The sequence below is a fragment of the Pelophylax lessonae genome (genome assembly GCF_965119305.1).
Source record: "Pelophylax lessonae genome assembly, chromosome: 2".
Classification (NCBI taxonomy): Eukaryota; Metazoa; Chordata; class Amphibia; order Anura; family Ranidae; genus Pelophylax; species Pelophylax lessonae.
The window spans coordinates 88750393-88765511 of NC_138769.1; positions in this window are offsets into that span (position 1 = coordinate 88750393).

Here is a 15119-nt window from a genome sequence, read left to right on the forward strand (position 1 = left end):
GATCCTGGTAAAGGGCCAATGACAGTGGCCCCTTACCATGTCATCACTCCGTCCAATGACGGAGCGATCAATGGTCAACAAACCGGCGCAAGTCCGGTTCAGCTGTCTCCTCTCCTCACACGCTGTGCACACAAATTGGTACAGAATGTGAGGAAAGGAGAGAGACTGCAGCAGTGCTCAGTGCTTACCCCTGCCTCATCCGTGCCTCATTTATGGCTCATTTATGCCCATCTGTGCCTCATCCATGCCTCATCCATGCCCATAAATGCCTCATTCGTGCCCATCCGTGCCTCACTCGAGCCCAACGTGTTTCATCCATGCCCCATGCATACTTATGTGTGCCTTATTCATGCCCATCTGTGCCACATTCATGCCTCGTCTGTGCCTACTTATACCGCATCAGTGTCCACCCATGCCTCATCTGTGCCCTTCCATGCCATATCAATGCTCAACCGTGCCTCATCTATGCCACATCAGTACTCATTCGTGCCCACCCATGCCACATTAGTGCTCATTCGTACCTCATCCATGCCACATCCCTGCTACATCAATGCTCATCCATTCCCCATCAGTGCTCATCTATGTCACATGCATGCCACATTAGTCCTCATCCATGCCACATCAGTGCTCAACCGTGCCACATTAATGCCACATCGGTGCTCATCCATGCCTCATTCATGCCACATCACTGCTTACCCATGCCACATCAGTGCTCACCCATGCCACATCAGTGCTCAATAGTGCAGTGGTACGGTGGCTGGAGTAGCCCAGTGGTACGGTGGCTGGAGTAGCCCAGTGGTACGGTGGCTGGAGTAGCACAGTGGTACGGTGGCTGGAGTAGCACAGTGGTCCACTGAAAATCACTGAAAATTGGCTTGGTTAGGAAGGGGGTAAAAGTTCCCTGTGGGTAAGCAGGGCCATCTTACTGAATGGGAACGCTGGGCAGTTGCCCAGGGGCCCCACTTGCCTGGGGGGGCCCCACCTGCCCACCAACCGAGCCCCAGCCAAGCATTAGCCCCGATTCCCGCCGCCAAACGTAGCTGTCAGGCCACTTGGGCCGTAGAGGGGGAGCCCGCAACTGCAGTAATGCCTGTCTGCCTCCATTAGGAACAGGCACACACAGGACAGTCGAGTCTGACTCCCGTCCGTGTGTGTGTTCCCTGGACCCAGCCGCCGAACCTTGAAGCTGTCATTAACCTGGCACTACTGTATCAATAAATATCGCATTATCGATAATTTGCATTTTTATGCTCGTGGGTGATTGTGTAGGTGGAGCCCCAGTGCACTGCATTGCCCAGGGCCCTTTAATGCTCTTAAGATGGCACTGTGGGTAAGTGGTTAAAACTAAAATGGCATTTTAATCAAAAGACTATGGCTAAAACTAAATTGAAATTTGACGTCAAAATTAACACCTGTGCTCCTCCAGCCACTGGACCACTATGCTGTTCAGGCCACCAAACAATGAAGGTGCTTTAGCCATAAGAACATGGTTTTGCTCTAGCAACTGGACCACTGTGCCACCAGCCACCATACCAAAGTGCTGATCCAGTCACTGGACCACCCTGCGGCCCAACTGTTGTACTTGCCAATTTACCGCTACAACTATTGGGCTATTGTGTTGTCCCAACATCTGCTCCACAGCAATACTCCATCTGTTCTACAATTGTACCATATTCTTACATTTTACCCAAAACAATGTCTCCAAAATTGCCTTTTTAATCATTAATATTAATTTCTTATTACAGATAACAGGAAATATTATAATAAACGGAATGCTCATAGGAGGAAAACAATTTTCTCAAACAAACCTTAGAATGTTATATGAACATGCACAGCCATGAGTCATTTCTTGCCCCTGTAAAAGCGCACAGGCGATTATTCATCTGTTTAATTGACTTTGCTGTAGAGAAATATTCTCATTTAGTTGTATTTTTTCCATCATGTCTATATCCCAGCGGAAAGTGTAAATAAAACAAAGCAAATTGTTTTCATTAAAGGTAAAATGTAATTGCTTTTCTTGGTTCTGTTGATATCATTGACACCTCGGTGAGCTCAAAGGTTGCATTATGCGCTGACCTCGGCACACACAGTCTGACTTTGCTGATGAAAAGCTTGTGATAATTTGCACCTACCTTAAAGGGAAACTGCAACCGTGGGAGAAAGTTCGCCTTAATTACCTTTTTAAAAAACTGCATTTTCTCCTGCCATCCATCGTGGCTCCAAACTGCTTAATTACAATCTTATAATATTAACTAAGCAAGTCACTAAAATTGCTCTACAGGGAGCTGACATTTTTGCAAATTCTCATTTATAGTGGCATGGTCCATCTGACAAGAAGAAAAACGTCTTTAGTTAGTAAACCTTATGGAGAATTGTTTAAATTAATTGCAAATATAAATGTGTAAATAATAAAATAGCCACTCAATTGGCAGCTTGCCTGATCCACTCATGCGATACTGTTTAGAAATGTGTTTATTGATTCTTACTTAAAAAAAATAAAAAAAAGCTTGGTACTCTTCCCCCTGGAAGGAACCATCTTTCACATCATAATATGGAATCCTTACAGAAAGAGGACAAAAATTGGCAATCCTTGGAAATAAAGGGAAGTTATTACATTATGTTGGCAACAAATGGGCAGTTGTTGCAAGATATGGCAATATATGGGCAACACTTACTAATATGAGACAAGATATAAAGCAGAGATATGCCAATTGTGGCCCTCCAGTTGTCGCAAAACTGCAAGTCCCATCATGCCTCTGCCTCTGGGTGTCATGCTTGTGGCTGTCAGGGTCTGGACTGCACTATAAGGGACTCCTCCTATATCTGCTTACTGGTGAGCACTGATACACTCAGTCCTGACCAGACTTCTGGGGTAGAGCACCCCACCCTCCCACACCTGTACTTCGTTATTCGTCCACCAGTAAGCAGATATAGGAGTCCCTTATAGTGCAGTTGCACATCTCTCTCATGTAAGGAGTAAGTATCTCCAATGGTTTAGAGAGGTTGGATTTATTCTTAATTTTATGGAAAGTGTAGGACCCACTGAGAATGGGGTAATTTGACGTAGTGGTGGGCTTGAGCATGATATGGCCATATGATGGGACTAAATCCCCATTTTTACTTATTTTGATTGCCTTGTTATATTTCTGTATTTCTATTTTATGTCTATTGAACGCTCTCCTGATCCATATTCATAGCTCATTCCTACATTCTGGAAGGAATTATTTTTATAAACTTCCTATGGATTTAAGCAGATCTCATACAAACTTCTGCACATGCCAAAAGATAGAAATACGTTATTCCCAACACACACATTCCTGCAGAATGGTTGTGAATGTAGATGGGTGCTGCAGTGACCACCGGCTGGAAACAGAAGACTATCAAAGTGAAAGTGTGTCAACAGGACAGTACAGATATCCAGAATGGATCTGCATGGGTCTAAAACGTTGCTTCAGTTGGTATGATGTAATAGCTAAATAAAGCTTTGGACCCTTTCTGGATATCTGGCTATGTGATGGTGACATACCTTCACTTTGAATGCCAAAAGGTGGCGTTGGCCTAGGTTTTCTTGACCCTATCAAATACTTCTTTCAGCTATCAAGGGTATTTAGGTGCAGTGCTGGGACAAGGCCACCCTGGGCCCAGGGCAAAGATGCCAAACTGCACCTCACCCCCCTTTCTTTAGGGTTAGGATGCCCAAATCCCTGCAATAAACCAGTGTACCAAGGGCAGCCGCTCCTCGTCCACCCCTTGTTCCGGCCCTGTTTAAGTGGTGCAAACATGCACAATACAAAAGTTGGGTAGATGTGGAGCAAGCATTGAAAAAAAAAACCCTTGCAACCTTGCCCTGGGTACTGAAATATATACCCTTACCTGTTAAAGTATAACTAAAGGCAAAACCTTTTCTTTTTTTAGTTTTAGATAACATGGAGAGGGATTAGAACCCCTGTCAGTTTAAATTGCTGTCTGTGCCTCTGGGAGATGTACTCTGTCTATTTGGCCTGTTTACCATTATCATTGAAAGTGAAAGTAAAAGAAAATCCCAAATTTTGGGTTGTCCCCAGAAAAGTAATAGTGGGGAAATCTTCAAATGTGGACACTAGTTCTGGTGACCTGGGGGTTCCCAGAAAATTCCTTTCATTTTCAGGATTTTCAGGATTTTCTCCTCCCTTCCTGTTTTGGCACAGGAAGTGAAGGGAAATGTCCTCAATGGGACACAGATGGCAGAAAATAAACTGACAGGGTCTATGACCTTCCCTTACTCTATCCAAAATGAAAAAAATAAAATAAAGTTTTGCCTAAAGTTCTACTTTATATCTCACTGACTCCTAGATAACACCCTTAAATGTTTCTACAACTCACTGTATCACTAGAACACCCTTTGAAATGATTCCAGTCATAGGTAACCCATTCTTTACACTGGAACTGCAGTGGAATAACAATAACCCTCTGACCAGAGCTGGGGGTCAACACAGGGTGTCTGAGCTGCAGGGCTCATGGGCTGGGGTGTGGAACAATCCAAAATATTTGGGAAAAATTAAACATAAACCAAATTCACAAGAACAAAAAGAGGGGGAAAGAAGAAAAAAAAAGGTGGGGGGGGGAGAAAATGCAAAGAATGGAGGGGTTCCCCTAGGCTGGGAGGTGGAGGAGGTCAATTAGAGAGGACCAGGCTGCTTGGTTGCAAAATTGGAAGAACATAAGACCACCAGGGGGGTCTATACACAGAAATTTAGTGTGAGAGTCATGGAGGATACTAGTCTTTTTCTCATAAATCATGAGTGTCCTTAAGATGCTCTTTACCTCTGCAAATGAAACAGATGTTTTTTTCCCAGGCCCTAGCTATTGCAAACTTAGCGGGAATGAATAAATAGGTGGCCAGTTTCAGATGATAGGAGAAGAGGCCTGGGATGGGACAGTAAAGCAGGGTCAATTTGGCATCTTTGCAGGTAGGTACATGGAAGAGAGTGAACAGAAGTCCAAATACCCTCGACCAAAGTCCCACTAAGCAGGACCACCAGATATTGAGTTTGTCTCCTTGCTGATCACTGTAAGATGGGTTAGATTTGGCAATGTGAGTTGGGACCCAATACCAGCGGAGGAGTACCTGATAGGCTGCCTCCAGAGTAGCTGTATTAAAGGAGCACTTTGCAATACTGGACTAGGCTTTGCTCCAAAGCACCAAATCAACAGGGGGTTAAATCTCCCTCCCACAATAAGATATGCTTTATCATTTACCTACAGTCTTCTTACTCACCCAACTGAAGACTTTACAACCATCTTCCCTGAAAATGGGAACTAGATCCAGGCCAAACCTCCACGACAGATCAGAAATACTATATTTTATTTTTAGCTCATGGGAAGTGTCCATTTCAAGCAGAATCCAAGAACCTGGATCACCTGTGAAAAGAAAAACAAAAAACGCCTAAAAAAGGAAAACTAATACAGCCCCCACATCTAAAGATTGGTAAGCTGCAATACATTACATTATTGGTTTTGGGTTTAATGCCGCTTTAAAGGCTGTCTTTTTTTAACATGTTCCTGGCAGTGATCCAGTGTTTTCTCATTGTTATCCACTGCAAATATAGATATCTAACTCTAGAAAATATTCATTTTTCATAATATAGATGCATGGAAAAAGTGAGCAGGTGTTCACATTTACCGATTTTATTTGTTGGTCACGCGCTTCTAATTTATTTAAATTAATGCATGTTTAAATGAATGCAACTGAGCTGTGACCAAACATGCAAAATTAGACAGAGAAAATTCCGAACTAATCAATACCGACAGATGCTAAGAGGAGGGCTGGGATAAGATCGCACTTCTGTACAAACGGTTTACTAAATGATTTATAGGCCACGCCAAATTGTATGCCTTTGTCAAGGAAAACATCTTTGTTAGGATATATTTCAAGGGGAAAGAAATTACTTAATACATCTACTATTTATCTATCTAACAGTTTGCAGTGTTTATTGGCTACCATTTGCAGCTAGTAAGAAATAGCAATGCAGGAACTATGAAACTTAACTGGCAGAGCCAGACAGACATCGATTCAAATGTGTGTGGGTATGGTTGCAGCATATAGCTTGTCCCTGAACCAGGAAACACACAATTTTGCAATTGTTCTGTTTTAATTGTCACTTTATGTATTGACATACCCCCTTAGACCACCTGCTGACTTGGCACCATCCACGGGCAGTTTAACTCTTCAATAGGATACAGAAATTAAATCAAATGTGGTACAGAGATTGTTTTACTGTATTTTAAAGTGTAAGAAGACAATAACTTTGCTAAGCCCTGTTGCTGTGAAGAACTAACACTGACTGAGGCAACATGGATGAAACAGGGAGGGTCTAGCGAAGACTGAACTAACTGGCACTAAACAGGAGGGGAAGACATAGGGAGATGCCAAACAACATAAGTAAACAAGTTGCAGTGGCTCTAAACCCACTAGATATCAGCATACTGCAGAACAGGAGTAACCTGGTGCAGTTTGATACAACACAAAAGAAATACAGAATACTGAACAGCAACCTTAAAGTATATCTAAAGACAATTTTTTAATGTTTGGATTGAATTGAGGAGTGTCAAAATCACTGTTAGTTTTTTGCCATCTGTGTCTTATTAGGGAGATTTCCCTTCACTTTCTGCCATGTAGACTCAACAGGAAGTGAAAAGATATCATTCTAATGTGAGATAAATGATTTTAGTTGTTACAGAAATAAGTTCCCCATTTTAAGATTTTCCTCTATTTCTGTTACTGTGGCAACTCCAGTGGATTTTGGATTTAGCCAAATTTTCCTTCCCCATAACATTGGTGATCAGGACAATTAGAGAGAGTGAATCTCTGTAAAGGGGACTCAGACAGCAATAAAACATGACAGGGGTTCCAAACCCTCTCCACTCCTTCCAAAAGGTTATCTTTTAGTTAAACTTTTTTTTTTTTCTATTCAAATTCAATAAATTTTTATTAAATTTCAAGATTACAAAAACATTAGTACTACAACAAAACAGAGTGTAATACAAAAATGAACAATTTCCAAGGTCTTGTAGGATAATACAAAGGTAGTAGAATACAATATTCAGGTGAAATCTTTCATCAAAGGCAGGTTTGGAACAGAGTAACTACTTGAATCATATTGGAGTAAATCAGACGCGGACGCCTCCCCAGGCTCGAAACCCTAGGGGGAACAATGTCCCCAAGCCTAGGGAAGGCAGCGCCCATCCCCCCAATGAGTGAGAAAATACATCATAAACCAGAATTACGACATTCTATTGGCAAGAGTAAGGTAAGGCCAAATAGACCAAGATTTTTGGAACTTTTGATATGTTAAAGCGTTAAAAGATAAGGCTTTTTCTAGTAAATGGTTATCATTAACTAAAGCTATGGCTTCAGATAGGTTGGGTATGATCGTGGATTTCCACTTTCGTGGGATGAGGGTTCTGGCTGCTAGGAGCAAATGTGTGATCACCTGTCTATACATGACAGGGTAGGTAGCAATATGTAAGTTGAGCAGAGTTAGTTCAACGTTCGGAGGGGCTAGGATTCCTGTGCAGGAGGCAATACATTGGAAAATCGAGTTCCAGAAACCAGTGATTGAGGGGCACTCCCATAAGATGTGTTGCAATGTACCCACTTTACCGCACTCATGCCAGCATAAAGGTGAGATGGAGGGTATCATTTTGGCCAGTCTGTATGGTGTATAGTGTCATCTATTGAAAATCTTTGTCAGCATTTTCCAGTGATTGGTAGAGTGGTAAAATCTATAAGTTGAGCGTATTGCCATCTGCCATTGATGTATGGTTAGTAAATGATTAAGTGACTTTTCCCATTTTAACAAATGTACTGATTTTTGGGTAAGCGATTCTGAGGTCAAGCTAGAGTAGAGTAGGGATATTCCTTTACTTATTGGTGAGTCTGACGTGAGAAGGTCCCATGTTTTGGTGTTAGCATTTAATTCAGATAAGGGGTGTTTAGCAAGAAAAAGTAGGATCTTGGAAATGGTAAGGGAAAAGTTGATCGGTAGGTTAAATTCCCGAATTACATCCTCCCTGTTCTTGGGTACACCCCCATCGTAAAATTTTGTGAGGTAAGAGAGACCAAAATTGTCTAAGCGGCTAATGTTTAAGCTACAGATTTTGGTTGTAAGGATAGATATTGGAATTGGATGAGCGCGAACAAGATTAATCGTGGGTTGGATCTTGGATACTGTTCTCCATGCCTGTAGTGAGACTTTCACTGTGATGGGCAGGTTCACACAATTCCAGGGGATCCAAAGATCACCCTTCAACATGAGTCGAAGATCCTTAGTTGGCACAAGGTGTTCTTCAATTAATGACAAAAGAGGAGAACCATTGCTTGGGAACCAGTGTTTGAGTTGATCTAGGCGCAAAGCCCAATAGTAAGCTGAGAGGTTAGGTAAGCCTGCACCCCCCATAAATTTATGTGTAGTGAGAATATCGTAGGCTAGGCAAGCTTTTTTCCCTAACCACATTAATTTTCTTAAAATACTCGAGAGCGCAGTTAATTGTGATTTAGTGATAGGGACAGGAAGGGCTCGGAATAAATATAGAATTTGGGGCAGTATACTCATTTTGATTGTGGCCATTCTGGCACACCATGTTAGGTCAAGATTAGCTATGTTGTTTAGGTCCTCCGATATCTTATGTTTTAGGGGTATTCTATTAGAATGGAGGAGGTTAGAGATTTGGGGGGTGAGGAAGATACCTAAATATGAGATTTTATCTTTGGTCCAAGGGAAAGGGCATTCGTCAGTAAGACGTTGTTTCGGGTGTACTGCTAGATCTAAGACTATTGATTTGGAATGGTTGATTTTATAGTATGAGATTTTGCTAAATTCAGTAAGGATACAATGGGCTGCAGGGAGAGACACTTCCGGTATTGTTAACATGAGAATGATATCATCCGCAAACAAATCAATTTTATGCTCCAAGTCACCAAAAGTGAAGCCATGGACATCAGTTGCTGATCTGAGTGCTGCGGCTAGGGGTTCTATTGATAAATTAAAAATAGTAGGAGAGAGGGGACATCCCTGGCTTTTGCCGTTTGAGATCATAAAAGTTTTAGAGAGTGTGCCAGAAGTGAAAACTCTGGCAGTGGGTTGGGAATAGAGGGCAAAATGGCAGACAGTATATTACCACTTATACCAAATTTGAGCAATGCTGCTGACATATAATCCCAGTTTATTCTATTGAACACCTTCTCTGCATCCAAAGCTAGGAGCAGAGAAGGCGTTCGGTTTTTTTCTGCTACATGTAATATATTAATGATCCGTCTAGTGGCGTCGGAGGTTTGTCTGCCAGGTATGAAGCCCATCTGATCCTTCTGAATCAGGGAGGGCAGCACCCCCTGCAGACGTTTAGCCAATAATTTTGCAAAGATCTTAAAATCAGTGTTCAGTAGCGAGATAGGGCAATAGTTACCCGGCGTAGAAGGATCTTTTCCCGGGAATTGTTACAACATAAGCTCTCAGCATCTCCTTTGGAAAGGCAGAAACATCAATCGCTTTGGTATATACCTCTGTGAGGTAGGGGATTAGAGTTTGGTAATGCAATTTATAATACTCCCTCGGCAAGCCGTCTGGGCCAGGGGATCTGCCATTAGGAAGTGAGAGTATAATCTTACGGACTTCCTCTTGTGTGATAGGAGCATTCAGTGTGAGGAGCTGGGCAACTGTGAGTCGAGGTAGATTCAGACTGTCCAGGAAAGTGGAAATGTCTGATGTAGTAGGTTTATGAGTTGTGGGATCACAATCTAAGTTGTAGAGAGAGTAATAGCTGGCAAACTCATCTGCAATATCTTGGGGGTGGATCAGTTTATGGGCTGATTGGAAGTGAGTCAAATAGAAAATCCTAGATTTAGTTTGTCGAGATTTAATTCTGTGAGCCAGGACTTTACCTGCTGTATTTGCGTGCGCATAATATGTAAGTTTTAGATTTCGGAGCTATTTGTCGTGTTGTGCCAGTAGTAGGGAACACAGTTCCTGTCTAAGGTTATCCTTTAGTTAAACTTGAACCTCTTTGGCACTTTGGATATGTCACATATGCATAGTCAGCAATACACCATATTGTATTCTGAATCCTGACCTGCACATTCTATACTGCCTTTTGTATTTCTGACCCATGCACTCAATTTGCAAATTGCAATGTTGTTTTTCTGATCCATGCACTCTTTAAGCCATGTTGTGTTTCTGACTTGAAAAGTCTATATGCCATGTTGTATTCCTGATTAATGCATTATATATGCCATGTTGTCTTCCTGATCCATGCACTATATATGCTATGTTGTATTCCTGATCCATGCACTATATATGACATGTTGTATTCCTGGTTCATGCACTATATATGACATGTTGTATTCCTGGTTCATGCACTATACATTATATGCCATTTTGTATTCCTGACCTGCATCTGCATATTTTACAAGCTTTGTTGAATTATTGAGTTGACCTGACCCACACACTCTATACACCATTTTGTATTATTGAACTAATGACAACCCCAGATTATTTTGCATATCGCAATACGAACTGTCAATTCGGACAGGAATCAGATCGCATAGGTGTAAACACCCATGCAATCCAATTCTGATGCGGACCAAAAAAAGGGTCCTGCACGACTTTGGTCCGAATGTGATACAAATTCAGCCACACAATCTGTATGGATGAATTTGCATCGCACAGGCATTGCATGTGTTTTATAGAGCAGTGTGGTGCGAATCACATGCGATGTCTGACATTGCTATAGTGTGAACCGGCACTAAAAATAGTTTTTTTATTTGCCTTATGTAATATTCTAATTTTCTGAGATACTGAATTTTGGGTTTTCACTAGCTGTAAGCCATATTCATCAAAATTAAAAGAAAGAAATGCTTGAAATGTATCACTCTGTGTGTAACGCATCTATATAAAATATAAAAATTTCACTTTTTGAATTAAATAACTTAAATAAGTTAACTTTTTGATGATATTCTGATTTTCTGAGATGCACCTGTAGATGTAAATATCGATTTTGAGAAAGTTGCTATTTTCATCGGAACAGCACTTAAATTATACTGTGTGAGTTTCCTACAACTTTTCTTTAATTGGCAGACAGTGCACTATAAATTTGTACAGTTCGGTCAGACTTACACTAATGCATCTCTTCTTCCATTACTTTATCTCTGCTTGCAGTAAGTCATCATTATTGAGTAGATAATGAAAATGCATACTGTAAATTATGGATACAGAAGAACTCAAATGGATTGTCTTACACTATTAAACTAATATGAATGATGGCAAGGGTTCCTTAAAATGTCAGTGTTCCCGTCAATGAATCCCAATGTCCGTGGTATGAATACTCTACATTTTTCCTGTATTTATTCCAGGATCTTGCACATTGGTGACGGTATCCTTTGCCTGAATAATTTGTCATCATAACTGAATTTGTTGTTCTACTTTTTACTAATCTCTGATTGACCTTCGGTTATTAAGATGTGTACACTGACATAGCTCCCAACTGTTCCTCATTTGCAGGGACTATCCTTTTCTTTGAGACCAAATCCCTCTGTTTCTCAGTTGCCCCCCCCTTTTTTTATAGTTATTAATGTTTAAAGAATATAAAAGCAAACACCAATTGCATAAGTGCTAGCCCTGGAATAAACAGACTTTACAAAATTGTAACATGGATAAAAGACCTAGTAGGGAAGAGGGAGAAAGGGTACCAACAATTTTTTTTTATAAACAAAGGGGGGGGGGGGAGAGCATGTTTAACCAACATTGTGCAAATATAGACTTAGTACTCTATAAAAAAACACCCTCAGGAGTGGAAGCATAAGTACAACATATAGTGGTATATATCAAATTGAACACAACCAGATCTGGGACTCAGAGCACAGTCCACGATAGAGGTCTAGCTAGTGAAAAGGTCCTAAAGGATTATCAAGAAGATGCAAGGGGCTGGTCAGGATATGAACTCTAAGCCTGCCCAAAAAGTTGGAGAGATCTATTTTCAAGTACCATTCAGTAAAGTGGAAAGGGACCATAGTGGAAGAAAGTTCCTCCTGCAAAAACGTGTACTCCATAAAGTATCGGCACCTAGCGAAAAAGCGCTGAGTAGAGTTGTCCCCTTTTTGTCTGATGTGTATATCTCTATACAAAATGTACTATTTAACCACTAAAAGTGTTATGCTGCATTCAACTTTTCTATTCCACCTCTATATTAAGGCATTTGTTACTCTCAAAAACCAACATAAAGGAATAATAAAATTCAAAAAAGCACTTGTATGTTTAGCCAGTCATATTCTGCATATTAGATCTTTGTGGTCCATGTAACTGGGGCTGTAGCATGGACACATCCCTTGCCTACATACTGTATGATAAACGGTGTCCCTCTTTACCATTTCAGAAAGTTGAGAAGTATGCTCTGGTGGAGGCCATGTTTAGGAAAAGTACACACCACCCCTGCAAGCTGAACCTAGAAGCTGTAAAAGTAAAACTTTTATTAACCTTATGAATACATTCCTGAAATGTCACAATATATTGCATATGTTTAATTTGAAAAAAAATTAAAAAGGTATAAAAATAAAAAGTACTTGAGCACCAGTCCAGTTACTTTGCCATTTTTTTCCGTTTCCTCTTCCCAATGATAAAACTGCAACATTATACACTCACCAGCCACTTTATTAGGTACACCTTTTCAATTGCTTGGTAACACAAATTGCTAATCAGCCAATCACATGGCAGAAACCCAATACATTTGGGCATCTAGACGTGGTGAAGATTTCTTGTTAAAGCGGAGTTCCGGGCACAGAAATCATTTTTCAACAAACATACCCCCGGGACAGTCAGGGCTAGTACATTCCACAATGGCTAGCCTCTGATCTGTCCCGGTTCGCACTTACCTTTTAGAAGAAATACTCACTTATAAAATTTCTTCCACAGCCTTTCCATCTCTCTTGTGGGCAGCTGAAGCCGGCGCGGACCTCTTCGGCGTCTTCTTCCGCGTCTTCTTCTCCCAGAATGCGCCTGCACCGGCTCCTCTCGTCACTTCCGGTGCTGCGCCGCATTCCTCCACAGCTTCTGGGCATGCGTCGCCCGGAAGTGACGAGCGGGGCCGGTGCCGTCGCATTGATTCCTGGGAGCGATGACGTTCAGCTCCCAGGAATCAGTGCAAGCCCGGAAGTGACGGCGGAGCCGCGGCACAGAGGGAGGAAGTGAAGACTAGGTGAGTATCTTCGATCTTCAATTACAAGGTGAGTAAATAAAAAAAAAAACCTAACTATCGAATTCCTTTTCAGGTGAAGGGGAACAAGCGGACGGGCACAAAAAAAAAAATATCGATTTTGTGCCCGGAACTCTGCTTTAAAGTTCAAACCGAGCATCAGATTGTGGAAAAATGTGGATTTAAGTGACTTTGAACGTAGCATGGTTGTTGGTTTCAGACGGGCTGGTCTGAGTATTTCAAAAACTGCTGATCTACTGGGATTTTCCCACACATCCATCTCTAGGGTTTACAGAGAATGGTCCAAAAAAAATTCCAGTGAGCTGCAGTTGTGTGGAGAAAAATGCCTTGTTGATGTAAGAGGTCAGAGGAGAATGGGCAGGCTGGTTCGAGATGATAGAAAGGAAACAGTAACTCAAATCACCACTCGTTACAACCAAGGTATGCAGAATGCCAACTCTGAATGCACAACACATCGAAACCTGAAGCAGATGGGCTACATCAGCAGAAGACCACAACAGATGCCACTCCTGTCAACTAAGAACAAGAAACTGAGACTACAATTCGCACAGGTTCGCCAAAATTTAACAATCGAAGATTGGAAAACGTTGCCTGGTCTGATTAGTCTCGATTTCAGCTGTGACATTCAAATGGTAGGGTCAGAATTTGGCATAAACATGAAAGCATGGATCCATCCTGCCTTATATCAATGGTTCAGGCTGCTGGTGGTGTAATGGTGTAGGGGATATTTTCTTGCCACACTTTAGGCCGCTTAGTACCCTTAGTACTAATTGATCATCGTTTAAATGCCACGGCCTACCTGAGTATTGATGCTGACCATGTCCATCCCTTTATGACTACAGTATACTCATCTTCTGATGGCTCCTTCCAGCAGGATAATGCACCATGTCACAAAGCTCAAATCATCTCACCACTGGTTTATTGAACATGACAACGAGGTCATTGTACTCCAATAGTCTCCCCAGTCACCAGATCTCAATCCAATAGAGCACATTTGGAATGTGGTGGAACAGGAGATTTGCTTAACGGATATGCAGCCGACAAATCTGCAGCAACTGCGTGATGCTATCATGTCAATATAGACCAAAATCTCTGAGAAATGTTTCCAACACCTTGTTGAATCTATGCCATGAAGAATTAAGGCAGTTATGAAGGCAAAAGGGGGTCCACACGGTACTAGCAAGGTGTACCTAATAAAGTAGCACAGTGAGTGTGCTTTGGTGGCAAGAAGATGCTACATTGGGGTTTACTTTATATCAGACATTAGTGAACACAGGAAACAAATGAACAGTAACCAGGATTCAGATTCTGACCCTGGATGATGTGTGAATTAAACTAGCTCCAATGGTTTGGGAAGGAGAGCAGATGTAGACATTGTCAGTGGAAGTACTGTGATCTCTGTGAGGGGTAATGTTACACTTACACTTGACTTAGCATGCATGCAATTAAAATTGACCCGAACTCAAGGCGTAAAGAACGTAAAGATTTTTTATGTTATGGTGAAGAATATACTGTATACAGAAAAGCTAATAGTGCCTAAGAAGTTCCCTGAAAATGTATTTTTTGTCTGGAATTTCTTCTGAAAAATAGCAGTGCAAGTCTTGTTTTTTGAGTGTGCCTAGGCACTCCTGTGCCTTGATAATTATAGGTTTATTTCTGAAGTTTGAGATCTAAGGCACTACTGACTCTTACTGCTAGTAAGAGATTTGCAGTGAGCTGTGGTGATCTTTGGTGATGTGCTGCTCATTTTTCACCTTGCTGGAGGCCCTGACATGAGCAAACATGAAGGAAGCTCTGTCTCCACCAAAATGGCCACCTCCACACAAAGACACAGTGCTTGGTGAGTTGGTAACGGGGGAAAAAAAAATAGCCAAAGG